The sequence below is a fragment of the Ictidomys tridecemlineatus genome, chromosome 8 (assembly GCF_052094955.1).
Source record: "Ictidomys tridecemlineatus isolate mIctTri1 chromosome 8, mIctTri1.hap1, whole genome shotgun sequence".
NCBI lineage: Eukaryota > Metazoa > Chordata > Mammalia > Rodentia > Sciuridae > Ictidomys > Ictidomys tridecemlineatus.
The window spans coordinates 48,333,469-48,348,830 of record NC_135484.1 but is presented as its reverse complement, the minus strand read 5'-3'; the positions used below and the strand labels follow the sequence as shown (position 1 = coordinate 48,348,830).

Here is a 15,362-nt window from a genome sequence, read left to right as displayed (position 1 = left end):
GCAGAACTTCATTTCATATTTGACTGCTGAGGTTTTTAGGTGAGAGTGGTTAAATGTGTTCTTTAAAATGTTATGTATTACATATCTTCAGACTAACAAATGTAGATGGTCATCTTATGATCAATCATCTTATGTTGGATACTATTTGAATATATTAAGCAATTGCTAATTCTTTCTAAGTTATATACAGAACATTCAGAAGACCTGAGTCATTCTCTGGCTGCAGAGTTCATGTTTGAATCTAAAACTGAAGTGCTGTATTAGAGGGACAGACAACAAGAAGGATATGGGAAAAAATGGAACAGATTGCAATGCCAAGCTCTTTTTTGAAAAGTAATATTTAAAAACTATTTCAGACTACTATTAAGAGTATATATGACGCATAAGTAGATTATAGAAACCTGATACATCATTATCACTAATATATATTCAACAAAAGCAGACACAAAGATTTTTCTGTTCTAAAATAGTAAAAAAATCCATCTTTTGCTTAAGTTCATTGGATGTAAACACGTTTGTGGTGCAGAAACGCATACACATACACACACTTTTTCAAGAAACAGAATCAAGACCTAAAAAAAATTGTGTGCTTGGCTAATACTCAGCAACTGGATCTATTGTATCTGTTCTCTGGTTAATATATTTGCATAAATTATTTACAATTCTTTCACTTTAGTCCCTGTCCATTCTTTATCTCAAAACCGAATATTATCTGAGGTTCCAGAGAGAAAAATACCGTATCCAATCATTTCAGGACAAAACACAAGTCAACTTTGCCCAATTATTAGCCAAGAGAACTGGATTCATTGCTTGTGGATGGATCACTGGTACACTCACAGCCTAGCTGACTTCAATGTAAAATTACACCAAACAAGCCCCTACTTTTCTGCCCCTCAATCTGTTGGATAAAGTAGAATGGTTTTCAAAGACCCTACATAAATGGAAATATTGTAATTGTAAGTAATTAAAATGCTATACTCAAGAGGGCACTCAACAATTCGTTACACATAGAGCTCGAACCCCCAAGGGTAGTAGTACCTTCAATTAGTTCAGCATTTATAGCAGAAGATAAAGGTGACAATTAGTAATCGCAGATATTTAGTTCAATTAACAAAATAAGATAACTTGCTTTCAAGTTGCCTTCTTTCTGAAGCAGGGCTTCTGCTCTCTTTTAGATTCTTAACATTGGTACTAACTCCAGAATATAAGAAAACAACAGATAATGGAAACATACATTTCCTTCAAAGCTGTGAGTTGATGTACTTTAGCTTTATCAGGTATTCTAATTGAGTAGTTTGAACTAGGAAGTAGGCTATAGCAGTAAATGATTTAAAAGAAAGCCCTTTTTAATATATTTTGTAAAATTTTATCAACGTGCTCTTCACTTAACTTAAAATATTTCTTAAGAGTCAGAGTTTATGCTAAGTGTTAACATTGCACTGTAAGAACTGGAAGATTTTAAAAAATCTATATAGTTTGGGGTACATGTATCCACATTTCATGAAAGAAAAGATTTTTGGAGTTATTCTTCATTATTCTCTAGTTGTATTTTTTTAATTGAATTGCAAAATTATTTAGACTTTTCTTGCTCAGAGCCTTCTTTATAAAGTACATAGCTTTTTATTTTTATAAACTATAACTAAAATACTAAACGGTGTTTCAGTTGTTGAAGTTTATCTTAAGTGCTTATAGACTAAATCACATGCTAAATTGGAAGTAGATCTAAAACACTAAACACAGTTTTGGATCTAAAAGACTATAGTAAAACAGATTTCTTTGCTCTGATTCAATATCAAATTGATAACCATGACCTGAGAAAGGGTTATCTCTTACCAGCTGCCACTTCAGGACAATATATTTAGTCTTTCAGTTAAGTAGAGAAAAGAACTCATTAGAAAATGGTACAAGTGGTTTCAGAATGAGAAATCTCAAGTTACCAATTCCACTTTTAATGATTTGTTGCCTGAGCCCTGTACTTAATCAAAATGGTTATTTTAAATGCTTATATTTAAACATAATTACCTAAAGTTCAATGTTATTGCTTCATCCATTTTGAAATTTATTAGTTTATAAAATTAATTCATAAAAAATAGTTCAAAAGTGCTATAAAATTAATATCACAACATATCAGGATTATTTGAAACCTTTTATTAGATTCAGTGGTGACTCAGAGTGAGTTGTTCACATTAGGTATCACTACAGGGTCTCTGGCATGGCTAATATATAATAGACTCAAATATTGACATGTCCTTGACATGTCCTCTGACAGTTCCTTTGCATTTACAATGTATACTTTGACATTCCAGGTAATATTGCTAAGTCTATTGCTAAGAATATGATTGTTGAATTTTAAAGAGATCTAAGTTGTAGGAATTAATTTTGACTTTAGTACATTTAAGAGTAACTGCTGGTTTTAGTCAATGATTCATAAACATGCAACAATCAGTGTAATATAATTTCTTGTGAGTTAGACAAATAAGTGAACCAGAAAGTGTTTTCAAGAACAAGTTATGACTTTTAACTTCTACTTAAAAACACAGCATGGTCTATATTCAAGGAACCTAAAAAGAGGGTGGGTTGTGAGGCACAACTTTTCCTAGTCTATAAAATCTGAGGCTATTCCAGTAGCCTTTCTGAGAAAGTTTCCTGGTGTGGAGAAGTATAATCCTTAGTGGGCATAGTGGGCAAAGTTTCTTAGCTTTGCACATTTCTCTACTTATGATGATTGGTATCATAGTTCAGGTACTGAATACTACTTGGTCCTGAGATGAATGCCTAATGAGGTGGAATTAGGCCTGTGTTACACATGAATGAAGGGAAGCTTGTAGCAGCTGAGGTACTTTTCCAGTCTCACGTAATTCATAAGTGATGGAGGAAGGATACAAACCCTCGGTCCCAGCTCTGCACCTCAGTGTTCCTAGCTCCCATCCCAAAGGGCAGGGGAAGGCGTTCTCTGTTGTGAGTTGTTTATATACACCCACTTCCTCCTCCCCACTGTCAGCACATCAACAGCACAGTGTTCTTCCATGCAGTAATATTGTGAGTTAACTGAAAGGCAAAGGCAACGTATTTGATTTGACCACTAGTAATTAAATTCTTTTGCTTCAATGTTTCCTTTCATATCAGTATGTGCAGAATTTCTAATATTGTGTTAAAACCTGGGCTTTGTAGTCTCCAAAGAACCTTAAAGGTTGGAGGAACTTGTTCCCCTCATTCTCTGACATTAGCTCAAACCTTTTTACATCCCCCCAATATGCAATTAGGTATTTTTAAAATTTTTAATTTTTTTTAGTTGTAGATGGACACAATACCTTTAATTAATTAATTATTAATTAATTATACGTGATGCAGAGGATCAAACCCAGTGCCTCATACATGCTAGGCAAGCGTTCTATCACTGAGCTACACCCCAGCCCACCATAAGGTATTTTAATGGAGATCAGACTATAAAATCAGCTTCCATAAGTAAAGTGGTGTGGAATACTTCTCTCATTTTCACACCAGTACTAATCTATAACACTCCTGGATGCCTCTAAGTCATACTGTATCTCAATCTTCTCTACTGCCATCTGTTTCTGTTTCTTCCAAACATTCTCTTTGGTTCCCATTCAAGAGCTAGACCTAAGTGAGTCTCTGTAAAGAATGTGAGTAGCAAATACAAATATCCCTCTCTTTAGATAAGACAACATTATGACAAAGCTAATTATCTATTAATTTTTACTTTACAATTTGAAGAATCCACTGTCATATTAATTCTGGATAGCCTGAGAAGATCCAAAAGATGTGAACTATCATAGAACAATCAAAATGAAGAGAGGCCATTTGAGGAACAAGAAGAGGCACATCTGGTTTGTTAATCTTGCTAAGGTCTTTAAATGCCACCTGTCTTCCCATTCTTCTCTGGCTAACATCATCCCTTAAGCTAAAAGCTTTAAAAATTATTTGGGGTCGGGCATGGGGGTGTAAAAAACTTCTTGAGAAACTAGTTTGAGATTTTAATTCTGTATTTCATCTGCCAGACACTGAAATGCAGTTAGCCGCAGCAAGTGTTCCTAATAGATAAGGGAATTGTCGCTTCACATATAATTACATTGAGTCTGACGGTGGACATAGCCAACCATCTCATCGTCACACTATTAGAAGTACCAGGAAGTCTGAAAAGAAACCATTTCGAGGAGAGTCGGGGCTACTTTTATTTTACTTCAAACCAGGGTTATCATGGAATAAAACTGATAATTCTTGTGGGAAAATGATTTTTGGAATATTAAAAAAAGGGGAGTAAAGGGTATAAAAAACTGTCTGTTGTGACTGGCAGGAAGTTCAGGCATTTTGCGTTCTTTTTTGTTTCCTTTGGAATGTTAAACAGGTTGGGTTCTTTTTAAAAGAAAACATTTTATTCAGAACATTCTCCCATGAAAGCCCTCTTTGACAAAGTGTCAGTTTTTGATATATTAGTACATGTCTGCCTACATTTTATATTCAAAAAAAGACAAGTCGTGTTTGAACAACTTTTGACAAGCATGGGGATGCTTAAACTTCCATAGAACTGACTCTTTCCATGTAATGCTGTAGTCTGTCTTATACTTCCTATTCTGTACCATTTCAGGACATTTTCAATTATGCCAAATTGTGGTTGAAAAAAATTGAAGAATAATTAGAACAGGAAAAGTCAACTCATCAATAAAAAACTTTTATTTATTTATTTTTATGTGGTGCTGAGGATTGAATCCAATGCCTGACATGTGCCAGGCAAGCATTCTACCACTGAGCTACAACCCCAGCATAAAATACTTTTAAACATATAATTCTGAAATTTACTGGGAAAGAGAACTACAGATACAGCCCTAAGTGAAAATCATAAATGAGGAACAGGAAATAAGGCAAAGAAATTTCTAATCAACTACCCAAGGAATCTCAAAAATTCAGCCACCTCTTACTTAGATTTATCTACTAAATTACAAATTTCAAAATAAAATCCTCTGTTTACAGGCAATGCAGTGTCTCTCTACTGGAAATCCCACTTGGATTCCCATAGGCACCTCAAGACAACACTGATAAAACCTCTCCCGCTACCCCAAATTGCTTCTCCTCCTGTGTCCCCCATATTGCAATGCTATAGAATGAAGGTTGCTCTTGAGTTTCTTCTGCCCACTCTCTACCCTGCCCTTGTTCATTCATTCATCCAGAACCTAGTCTCATTCCTTCAACATTCAAGCTACTTCTCATTGGCCCAGATTACTGACCCACTCAGTCAGACTAATTTCTCCTCTTTGTCTTGGTTTCTCTTGGATGTCTTATCGTCAGAAAGATTCCTCCGACAATTTTGTCTTTGGGTCCTTTCTCTAGATCCTTAGCACACTGTTCTTGCCAATCAAAGTCCCTGTCCCATCTTGATGTGATCGCATATTTACTTGCCTGGACAGACTACCAGCTCTTCAGGGCTCAGCCATGTATTTCTTGTTTATTGTTAAATCTCTACTGCTTAGACCAGTAATTGGACTACTTTAGATGCTCTCACTTTGTTAAAAATGATTAATGAGGGCTGGTGCACAGCTCAGTGGTAGACCACTTGTCCAGCATTCATGAGGCTCTGGGTTCCATCCCCAGCATGTGCATGTGCGTGTACACACACACACACACACACACACACACACACACACACACACACAATGAGGGGGGAGAGGGAGAGAGAGATACATAAATGAATCACTTGGGTGAAAAGTTCATATATGACAGAAGCCTTTACTTTTTTTCCTTTTGGTGATAATAAAAACTGTTAAATTTAACCACATTTAAAAATAATTTGAGTTGACATGTGCTAATGCTCCCATTTGACTATTTCATTTAACTGGAACAACAAGTTTCATAAATTAGTTTTCTCAGACTAACTGTGTCTACAAAGAAGAGCTCAAGGTAGACAATATAAACATTGGGCATAGAAGGATGTAAAGTTCTGGAATGCCATGCTTGGATTTGAGTTTGAGACACAGAATTCCAATGGTGTCAAGGATGAACAGGAGCAGAAAAGATTTATGGAAACCAGTGCATACCACCTGAAGTCACTGAAGCCTTTCCATGATATTATGGCTGGAGAAATTTTAGGGGAAGGCTGTGACTGGAAAAGGAGAAAATTTGAAATCAGTACCCATTAGTGGGCCAGAGAACTGGAGCTGGAGAATAGACCATCCTATGAATATTTTTTATTACATAATGAAGGGCTGTAATAATCAATATACTCTTGAAAGGGCCTTAAATCTAATGAAGCGGCTGTGCATAACTAAATTACAGCTATGACAAATTCGGGGAATTGGTTGAGAGTTCTTTGCATCCAAAATTCAAATAAGTAATCAAAATGAAATTACATCAGCTCCCCCTCAGACCACCTTTGAAATACAGGAGGCATTTATTAAGACTACCCAAAATAACATCATGACATAACTGCTTCCATATTTCATGAGTGCCTCTGGCTAAGGAGGAGGTTGGATGGAGCCAGGAAGGGGAGGGTATGTGAGGGGGAAGGAGGGAGAAAGGGAAGAAGCTCCTTGCAAGGAGATAAGTAGAACTCTTATTTTAAAAATTGCCTCAGCAGTACTTTTCTTAAGTCAAGATTAAAAATACGATGAGCTTACAGAATGCTATTCTCCACAGCAAAAGTAATATAAAAAACGATTTTTTATTCCCATATAAATTACTTAACACAGCTGCTCCTCGTTTTCCAGATTAGTGCTGGCACCGACGGGCCATTCTCTATAAAAGAGATTCGTTCTTGGTATTTTTCAGTCTCTAGCTTTCAGTATTTCTTTGTCTCTTAAAAGAGCTCTTATTTCATAATATATTGAAATACTTCACCAGGAATACACACGGAGTTGTTTGCACCGGCTCTCTTCTAGGCTTCCTGGGGGCAATCATGTGGATGGTAGCAGAAAACAATTTCAAGGACAATCATAATGATGAATAAATTACAGCATAGAGTGCATTGTCTCCATTGAAGAAAGGCATTTGTCTTATGGAACTGTATTTCTGTGTTAAAAACAGTTCTCCCCATCCCCTACACCTGTCCAGAATACTTCTTTATCGAAATTCTCATTTCAAAAGAGTGCTTCAAACTGATTTTCAGGAATGTGAGTTCTTCACAGTCTTTTCTGCAATATGCTTTTTATCAGATCAGCAGAAACAATGTGAAGACACCTGTCGCAATAATTTCAAATGTCTATCATCTACCAAATCATACATAAACGATCCATGTTTGCAATGTGGTCCTTGAATGAAGGACTTTTCCAAGACAAACAAATGCTGTCAAAAATATAAATATATGTCTTGTAAGAAAAAAGTCAGTCGTATCATTTGCAGAAACTTACAGTTTTTATTTTTATCTTTAATCAGAACCAAGAGAACATTTTGGAAAGAACTAATCTTGTTTTTCATTCACACAGAGAGTGATTTGTACATGCACGCCTACTCACAGGTATAGACATCATTCAACTAAACTTCACAGAGCTGAGGTTTGAAATGGAGTTGGATTGGCAGCAAAGCATTCATTGAATGTTACTCAAGGTAAATGATGAAAAGCATTCATCCCCTCACCCCATGCCAGCTCCCCCCAACAAGAAAAAGTATAATTTTGAACATGTATATATATATTGTAAAGCATGGAGAAAGGCTCTGGGTTATAAATCTATTTTTATATCCTATATACCAATTCTTTTATGTGGTCTTAACTTATATGCTAGTCACTCCCAAGAAATGGTAGGCTTCCCAGGTGATTCTACTGTGCTGCCAGAGTTGAGAATTCTGCTCTAAAACCTTCTTCTGCACCATGATTTAGTGATCACCTCCTACCCATTTTCCATTCTGTTCTTGGCACCGCCTCATTTCCCTCACAACCTTGGTGCTTTCTCTGGGATCAAAACTTATGCTGAATTTCCCTATTCCATTTCCATCTCCTCTCCTTAGAGCTGCAATGCAATCTTATTGTAGTTTGAATGGAAGTATCAGACATTTTAACATTCAGGTTCAAGGAAACAAGTATGTATCAAAATAAGGCTCAGATTATTATTTACAAGACTACTACTGAAAGTAGCTAGTGAAGGAAAAATGTATCCTCTCATCTCCAGGCATCCCTTTGAATTCCTTCTATTTCAGACTTAAACATAAGTTAACATAATGACACAGCATTATGATCATTCAGGTATTCCTAAAGGTTTTTATAAGTGTGTGCAGTATTCAAGTATGGCTCAAATGGATCCAACCACCCTGCTGCTACTAATGTAAAGCATTATATTCTATGATAGTATGGCTAAGGTTAGCAATATCCAAGCTTCAAAGAACAATAAAGAACATTCTTAAATGTACTTTATGTCTAAACTACTGTGGCACCTGGTGGTGTACTTTGTCAGCACTTTATTGGTTTCAAAAGAATAAAAACAAACACTGAGGTCCTTACTCTGAAATCCGTTTCTAGAATTTATTTTACTACAAAAAATTTAGTCCTCTGAGAGGTGTTCTAGTTACAAAAGAAAAATTTATTTTTGTAAGTTTTCTATTTTAAAAGGTGTATTTATTTAACACTTTAAGTTTGTAAATGTGCATTAGATCTGTGAAATCTTACTTTTTCCATGAGCAGGAGGGTAAACCCCAAAGAAGGAAACTTACTGAAATAAGAATGCTTTTCTGTACTGGCCAAAGGTGGTGCATTTATACATTTATGTGGGAAGACAGAAAGACATTCAAACCTTTGTTAGAACATGAAAAAAAAATTGGAATAAACCCTGTTTGCTTTCAACATTGTTTCTAGTGGTTATTTATTTATTTACCCAATTACTTATTTATTGATGTTTAAAAAGAAAAACACTTTTTATTTCTTTTGTTTAAGCATACGACTATAGGCAACTGATACCAGTGCTTCCCTTAGATGTTTTAATTTCAGGTTTTATATACATGAACATAAGCTGCCTGATAATAGTAAAGGAATATAAAGTATATTTCTAAAGCAATGAAAGAACAACCCGTTTTACCACATAATCAGTATGGAGACATTTCTTAAGAAATGGATAATTTAGATGTGAAAAATGATTAATCATAACCAAATCCATTTATCAATTAGCTTTGCATGTGTTAACAAAAGAGCAATAAATAACACACACACACACACACACACACACACACACACACTCACACACACGGTGAATGGCCATGAACCAAAGTAAAATCTCTCCAATTATTTATGTAGAAAGGACTTAGTATTTCAATTTGCTTTCTCATACAGAAGGAAAACAGGAATGATGAAAAGAAAGAGACAAACACACACACACACACACACACACACACACACACACACACCCCACTAGAAGGTTCCCAGAACTGCCTTACTCATGCTTCCACAAACATTAAGGAAGAGAGCAGGCAATGGAACGGGGCCTTATTCAGAAGTGAATCACTGTGAAGCTGTAATCACTCCATGTGATTTAGAATCTTCTTCTTCTTCTTCTTCTTTATTTATTTTTGAACAGAATGAAAATTTTAGAGACAAAGTTCATAAAAGCAAATAAATTATTATAAGACAATGATAAATCAAAGAAAAATTCCAATAGACCTTATGATTGCTGTATATATATAGGTGACTCTATGACCAGTGTGATTCTGCAATCCGTACAATTAGAAAAATGAGAAATTATACCCCAATGATTTAAATGTATGAATTGCCAAGATCATTGTAATGTCATGTGTAGCTAATAAAAAAAAATTAAATTAAATTTTAAAAAAGAAAAATTCCTTCAAGCTAAGACTGTTGTCTTTATGAAAAGCTTGTATTTTTAAAGATGAGGAAGAAGAAAGGATTTTATAAAAACCAAGTTGGTCAAAAGGTAGTCAAAGAAGAGTCCTTCATGTATTTTTTTGGAAAAAGAAATAATATTTACCACATATATGATAATCTGATATTTGACAAATATACATTTTATCTCTTTTTTCCCACCACATATTCCCAGCCAGGAGATGGATATGTTGTCCAGGACAGAACTCTTTGGATGTGGGACATGGCTGGGAGCCTGCCATTTCCTGGTTAGCCTCATACTCCAGAATGTAAGCTCCATGAAAGTAGATTTTTGGTTTTTGTTTGTTTCCCTGTTTTGCTCACTACTCTCTTTAGCACATAAAATCCTGCCTAGCACTAGTAAGTGTGCAATGAATATTTGGAGTAAGAATAAATAAATGCAGTGCAGACCCCAAGTTCTTTACTTTTGGCAATTCTTTGTAGTTACTGAGATGTTAGTATGTGCCAAACATTGTGCCAAATGCTAATCACTTAATATTAATCAATTAATACTCAAAAAATCTATGTGATAAAGTCATTAATATCTCAATTTTATTAGTAATATTATCCAAGATAGCATTAGGGAGGTCAGTAATGTGCATAAAGTCTTAGAACTTGTAAAAGGTAACTAGTAACCATGTTTAATTCCAAAGCCTAACTCTTACTATGCTAAACACTGGTTTGATCCTGGTTAATCAGTAACCCTGCTCCATTCATCATCTCAGAACCATCTTGGAATTCTGACATTTTTATTTAAACCCTAGTCTAACTCTGGACTTGGAGGTCCTGTACTGCATACTATGCAAGTTCTGCTTTAACTCTTTTTAGTCTCCCCAGGACATCTTTCTGATGATATCTTAGTTTGCTTTAACAAAATACCATAGACTTGGTAGCTGAAAGAACATATATTATTATTTTTTTTTCATGGTTTTGGAGGTTTGGAAGTCTAAGATCAGAGTGTCAGATGACCGGGTTCTGGTGCACATTCTTTTCCTGGCTTGTAGACAACTATCTACTCATGTGTACTCATGGGGCCTAACCCTGGTATGTGCTAACAAATACTATGTCTCTCTTCCTCTTCTTATAAGGTCACTAATTTATCAGGTCAGAACTGCATCAATATGTTTTAATGTAACCTTAATAGCCTCTTGAAATCCCTATTTCCAAATACAGTCAGATATAGTTGGGGAGCTAGGGTTTAAACATAGGATTTGACAGTGGGGGACAATATCCGGTCAATAGTAAGTGCCCTTCTGAGCTAACTTGTCTAGGAAGTAACAAATATATTCCACTTATCTGCTTTAATCACATGTCATTGTCACACATGCCAGAATAACTTTTCACCTTTTGATTTTGTGCAGTGTTTGGACCTCGGTAATTCAGAGATTAAATATGCATACCTAGGACAAATGTGTATTAGATTTGAAGAACTATTAAAACTCTCTCAGTAGCTAGGTCGTTCTGCCATCGTATGGTGGAATACAATAATAATCCTTCAGATGGTGCTTGATCTTTTCAAAACCTTCATTCTGGCACTCCATGATTGGAGTTAGCATTGCAGAACTAGGGTCATGGATTTGAAGCTTATATTTCTTTGTACTTTTGTGATCTGGAGAACATTGTGAAATTCATAAAATACATATTTTAGAATTATTGTTTTCCTGAGTCTGCCAAATAATAGATACCTGTTACTTCCCAAAGGGAAATTTCATAGGTACCATGTAGCCTGATATAGTTTGTAATGATTATCACATCTACATGCTGTTACTTACATGTAACTTTGAGAATCCCTGATCTGAACAGACAATGGACCACAGAGTTAGCACAACTCTAAAAGTATTCCTTGGGATTTCATAAGTTTTTCTTGAAATGTTTCAGTTGAATCTTAGAATCAGAAATATATTCTGACCTAGTTATTACAAAGCTTTCTTGCCACGGGAAAAGAAAAGGAAACCCAGAACAGTATTTCGTTAGTAACAATGGCTTTGTTCTCTAAACTTGCATTAAGCTGCTAGTGATATGGTGGTAAACCTTGCAGAAAGGTAGGGAACGTGGCAGCATGACCTGTACCAACATTTCAAAATGTGAATTTGGTCACTGTAGACATGACTAAAATGTCAAAGAGTCCTGGTACCACAATGTGAAAATTTTAAAAGAGAGCTTTCTTTTTTGGGGCAAATATAAACTTTCTGATTCATGATCAATCCTTCTTCAGGGAACGCAAGGAAGTCTGATTATTTGGGTACGTGTGTGTGTGTGTGTGTGTGTGTGTGTGTGTGTGTACGCATGTGTGTGTGTATACATGCTACCTTAAATTTCAAAGTTCTTCTTGAGGAGAAATATTTCTCTATATTTTTAATCCGCTTTCAATTTTAAGGAGCAATAGTGAATTTTATTTTACATAAGATTAAAATTGCTAAAATGTAAATATCCACAGTAAATGCAAAACTATTATTTAAAACAAATTGAGAATATGCAGGAGTAATATGTATTACACTATTAATGGAAATTTCTTGGAAATATTATAATAAGTTATCATTTTGGATTTTCATATAATTAGGAGTATAACATGAATTATTTATATTAAAAAGAAGAGATTGGCAAGAAGGGTGTGGTGGCACATGTCTGCAATCCCAGTGACTTGGGAAGCTGAGACAGGAGAATCTCAAGTTTGAGGCCAGCCTCAGCAACTTAGCAAGACCTTAAGTAACTTAATGAGACCCTGTCTCAAAAAAATAAAATAGGCTGGGGATATGGTTCAGTGGTTATGCAACCCTAACTTCATTCCCCAGTATTTCCCCTATGCCTCCCCTAAAAAGAGATGGGTCATTTTAAACAGCTATCAAGCACTACATCTAGACAATAATGTAAAATTCAAGTGTAAAAATTAATTATTTTTGGCAATTTTTATTTAATTATTGAATAAAGATATCCACTATGAAATCTATATTTTCACTTTGGAGTTCTTTAAGATTTTTTTTGGTCATAGTAATATAAAATTTCTTCATAAATATAGTCTATTTTTATTCATTTTGTTGGTCACTCCATAGTACCCTGAGTTAGAAAATTCATGCTCTGTAATTCCAAGAATATTCCTTTGATGGATTTCCCTTCCACTTGTAAAATTTTTCTCATACTGGGGGATACTTACTATTCAGAAGTAAGATTCTTGGACTACTTTTTTAAATCTCTTCTATTTTCTATCTCTTTATCATTTTGGGGGTATTTGCTGAGACAATGCCTCCATTTTACCTTTATTTACACTTTTATTTTGAATTTCATTTCTATGTTACACTTTTAATTTCCAGACATATCTTTTTTTTTCTTTTCTAAGTGTGCCTGACTTTTAGCATATTCTTCTTCCATCTTTTCTCTTTACCTAGTCTCTCTTTCCTACAAGGTGTTACTGTTTCTGTGTCTGTTAAATTAGATGCCTTTCTGAAACATGTTGTGAATCCATTATTGTCTACTCATTTCTGAACCAAGAGCTTGTGTGTGTATAAGAAAAGAATCAACGGTGCCCTCTTTCTAGGGTGATCTAGCCAGACTATTTCTTTAGAGAATCTCTGGTCTCAGTGTTCTCAGGTTTTTCACTTTGGTTTGAGTATAGTCCCTAAGATGACTCTTTGAATAACCTTCCTGGAGAAAATAGATTGCAGGATTCTTTGAGTCCAGTGGAGAAGTCAGCTGTGATTCTTAACACTCTGTAGATAAATGCTTAGCTAAATTTATTATTTTCAGTGTGGTGTTCCTGTTATCTCTTCTACCTGGTGTTCCCAAGTCCATGGCCTCTGTTTTCCCTAGTCATAAATAAAACTTCAGTTTCCTAACTGTATGAAATGAGTGAGGGTCTGGCAGGTGTCCAGTTGCTCGTAGTCAATTTTTTTTCCTGTTACTTAGCTTACCTGTATTTTGTAATTCCAGAGAGACTCCATAAGGCTATTTCCTGTGCCTTTGGGAATTTTTTGTGGAATCTGGATTGCTTCTGGCTTTACCCACTGTTGGTTTAGAATTCAGTATCTTGAGGTTTGTTAAGTTGGTTTCCATGATTCCATCCACCTTCCAGCTTAAATAACTTGTTATTATTGTCTTCTATCCTATGCTTTTTCACCTTAAAGGTGTGTGCCTCTTTTTAAAAAAAATTGTTGTTTTTTAGTCATTTCACTGGTGGTTTTGTAGGTTACTATACCACAACTACTTGCTCACCAGCATCCTCAGCAGATTATGCAGTGCCCTGTATTTAGAGGGTCTCTAGTAAGTACCTATTAACTGAGGGAAGGAATCCTCACACTGACAATTCTTTTCATCTACCTCATACAAATAACTATCTTCCAGTTAAGCAAAGTCGCCGTATTGATTCTATGAAAATATTACAAGATATTAATATTATAATATTTTTAATATTATAAGGTTTTATAAAATTAAATGTTCTTTGCCATCTTAATTTAAAGCCGTGCAGGGAGCTCTTCAGTATCTTCAAGCTAAGGTATTGTGAAAATATCTTGGTACAAATGCACCATCTAGACTAGAACAGAATACCAGTCTCTGATAATGAAAAAAGGCTTTTCTGTGGCTGATATTGCCATCTGTCCTGGTTTCCACTTAACATGTATATTAGTTGTTTGAATAGATTCTTGGATGGTGAAGGTCACTTTATTGCAGCCCTTTAACTATGGGGTCATCATGAATAACCTCGAACTGCAGCTGTGGCTAAAGAGAAAATGACTTCAATTGTTGACAAATGCCCTTGGTCCAGACTTAATGGTGGCCTAATAACATTAAATATAGAAAATAAGGGACAAAGGAGAACATGTACTCACAAAAGGGTTTCATGGCATGTATCCTGAAAGTTCTTCCTGTTCTGTGAAATACTTCAAAATGTGCATCCATGCACCTGTGCATTCTCTCTTCTCTCTCTCCTTATGTTATTTTCAATCACAAAGTAATAATTACTATGAAAATATACTTAAAACTGATAAATATTTTCACTCAATACTGCCTTATTTTCTACTAATACATAATGCTATACAAGTAGATCTTTTAATCTTCTTAAAGAGAGAATATATGAAGCAGGGTCTTTACTGCATTGGAGAAATACTTGAACAAGTAACTCCAACTTGAAATAATGTCACATTAGGGGCAAGGGGAAATGACATGAGAATCAAACTCTATGAGAATAAATGTTGAAACAGGTAATGTCCAGGCTTGAATGAATGCTGTCTAAGAGGTAGAGACTTGGTCTCCATTTTACTGGCAGCACTAAGTTAGGTGAAGCCAATCCCCAGGCACCTAAAAATGTCCCCTCACTTGGTACCTTGCTATGTCAAGAGATGGAGCTACACAGTTTTTCTGGGATGTGTGTGGGAAGCATTATTTTCTAAGGAAAAGTTTGGCTCTGCCCACCATGGTCCCCTGCCTTCATCTCCCTACTTAGGCTCCTGTAACTAACTTTGTTTCCTTACCTGACTCCCTAATATCTATGAGCAAAATTTAGCTCTATTTTCATCTGATTGATCATAAAAACACATGTACCTTGTCAAAATAGGCACTT

At 35.3% G+C, this 15,362-nt stretch overlaps 1 protein-coding gene across 7 annotated transcripts in view; it reads right to left on the bottom strand.

The window, feature by feature from the left end:
* Positions 1-15,362, bottom strand: part of Hs3st5 (heparan sulfate-glucosamine 3-sulfotransferase 5) — a 256,107-nt gene that overhangs the window by 106,049 nt on the left and 134,696 nt on the right. The gene's annotated exons all lie outside the window — the stretch shown is intronic.